Genomic DNA, 3,102 nt, shown 5'->3' with positions numbered 1-3,102 from the left:
TATTAATCAATAATTAATTAATTATTATTAATTAATTATAACTATTATTAGTGGATACGCTCCTCGAACGCTTTAATTCAGTCTCATGAACCCGCCCCTTTATTTTCCTTAAACCTCTGAACAGGTTGATTGACAGATCCCACAGCAGACAAGAATCTGCGCATGGTGTGTTCACTGAGCTCTGGACATAAGCGAACAGCCACTCGGCCCAACTCAGTCCACTAAACTTGGTCATTTTTAAACAACCCGCAGCAAAACAAATCATTTTTTTAGAGAAAACGTCGACTCTATTTAATCACTCAATTATATCCTGATCAGTGCCGGTGTTCTATGTTTTCTCTGATAAACTGCTTCGTTTTACTGCCGATATCCGGGGCTCAGTGAACGCACCATTCAGAAACACTCAGCAGCTTTGGGTTCTGTTTCCATTACACATGAAACTTCAACCAAATTCTAGGAATTTAGTAAAAACAGTATCGCAATGATACGGTTTCATAATAATGCGATAAAACACAAACCAACTCACGCGATAAGTCATTATAAACACGGCAATATGTGTTTTTTTATTTGATCGTCTAAAAAGGAGCATTTGAGTGACGTCACAGCAGTGTGGTGCACGCGTGCTGCGCTGGCTCGCGCAGCGAGTCCACTGACAGTCTCAGATGCAAGTGAGAAGTCTGTTCAGTGGTATTTAAAAGAATGTCCAGAACAAGTATTCAGCCGGCAGAGGTGCGGCTACAGATGAAGCGATGAGGAAATCTTGATTATTGATCTTACAGAGATGCACGATTAGCTGTGACGTTGATCTCTCATGGCGCCCGCTGTTCTGTACTCAGACAGACACTTCAGAAGGGCATTTAATCAGAAAACAGTCAATTTCCATCACAGTTCTGCGAAAAATATCCATCCATTTCAATACGCCCCCAAAACCAGCTTCTCTACACGCAATAACTTTTTTTTCTAAAAATATATATATTTTTTTGTAATCTGTGTTTCCATTAAAGATAACTAATAATCAGATATTCTCAGTGTCTCCATGTGGGAAAGGGAGAAGGGGACGCCTCATTCTTTGTTATTAGCTGCATTTCCATTACACATTTGCGCAAAATTCTAGGAATTAAAAAAAAAATACGTTTCGAAATGACACTGTTTCCATTAAATTACAATTTTGCGATAAATCACAAACCAACTCAGGCGATAAGTCATTAAAAACACGGCGATGAACGAGAACAAGTATTTCTTTTAAATTTGATTCACTAAAAGGGACCATGTGGGTGACGTCACAGCTCTGTCTGGGGCGCGTGCAGCGCAGCTCGACTCAGAAGAGTGAGAAGTCTGTTCAGCGGTTAAAAGAAATAGTATTCTAACAAATAAGCATCTGGACCTTTTTTCTGCTTGAAAACACCACAGCATAAATTCAAGTTTCTGTCACGGCTCTCGCACTCACGAGATTTCAGGCTCCAAGCTGCAAAAGTGCGTCTGCAGATGAGGCGATGAGGAAAGGAGGAGGAGCTGCGCGATTCTGTATGACCCGCAGTTTATAAAGCGCTTTAATGCCTCTTGGTGCGCCGGCTGTGCAGCGCTCAGATCAGACACTTTATACCGAGAAACACATTTATTTAGAAAAAAGTGTTTCCATTACAGTTTTGCGAAAAATGTATATTTCCTCCTCTAAGCGCAATTTTTTTTTTTTTGAAAAATGCCATTTTTTTCGAAACTGTGGTGTTTCCATTAGGAGAATTTATTATCCAAATTCCAATTTGCGAAATTTCAGAGTTAATGGAAATGCGACAATTGATTATCTCGTTAAGGAAAAAAACGATTCAAAAAAAAAAAAAATAGTGGGACAGAAATAATGAACATATATCTTTAAGATGTTTTAATTTTTAATTCTTCATAAAGGCAGGTGTGATTTAAAAAAATTGCATCACAATAAAATAAAATTTTCGAGCACCTCACAAGTGAGTTGTGCTATTTTTAGAAGAGACCTGCAGGCGACTGATGTGGAGCTCGCGGGCGACCTGGCGCCCGCGGGCGACGTATTGGTGACCCCTGCTCTAGATGTTTGTAAAAAGTGAGGTTAGGGACAGAGGACCATGAAGCTGGCATACCAGGATCATAGGAATGGGAGGGGTCAAAAGGTCTAAGGACTAAGACTGGAATCATGGAACCATGCATGAACACTATGAAACTGGGTCCTGGAAATTGGCTTATTGACCCCCTCTTGTGGCCAAAATCGGCAATTAACAGGACCCAGGTTCTACCTGGATCCAGGGCTCCAGCTCCTGGGTCACCCGGATTCAGAACCCCTGTAGCAGAAATGAAAAAAAACCCCTCACTGTGGCCAAACAAAGATTTCCGTCTTCGTCCCCATGATAAGCTTTTCATGTTATCCTCCACTGAAGGACAAACTCATCCTCGTGCATCTTAACCAGCACACACAAGAGCTTAAAGGTCACATCCTCTGGACCTCTTTGAGACTGACGGAGACAACCTTCACTGGACTGGTTGAAATAATTCTCCCGCTAAACCTGCCACAGAGGGCAGAGGAAAGAGAGAAATATTCTTCTTTATAATAAAAATATTATTATTTTTCCAGCACAGCTCCCCTTCCTGAACAGAGGACTCATCTTCATTGCATGGAAATGTAACTATAAGAATCTAATCTTTCATTTAAAAAAAATAAATTACAACTGTTTTCCTTAGATCCAGCAGAGGGAGATGAAGGCCAACCCATATGCAACTCCATGAAGTCCATTCCTGTCTCATCTCTTGTCCAGCAGAGGGAGTTTTTTTTAAATAATTTTGGCTCATCTTTAGATGCCCCAGCCTTAAAGTTTTGCTTTACTAACCTTAACCATCTCCATTTACAGAGCCCTAACCTTAACCACCTGCAGTGATTTGGCTCTAATCATAACCATTTTTAAGTTATGGCTCTAAACTTAACCATTAGCCTAAAACAGAACCCCTCTATATTCTCAATTATTATTGTACCTACCAGTATTTACCTGCTGTTATCACCATGCTGTCCATTTAACCAACCATAGATCAATCATCCACAGCGGACTTCATTTAGTTAATCAACCTCAGTGTATTTAAATG

Source organism: Oryzias melastigma, linkage group LG5, assembly GCF_002922805.2.
Source record: "Oryzias melastigma strain HK-1 linkage group LG5, ASM292280v2, whole genome shotgun sequence".
NCBI lineage: Eukaryota > Metazoa > Chordata > Actinopteri > Beloniformes > Adrianichthyidae > Oryzias > Oryzias melastigma.
This window is presented reverse-complemented; position numbering follows the sequence as displayed.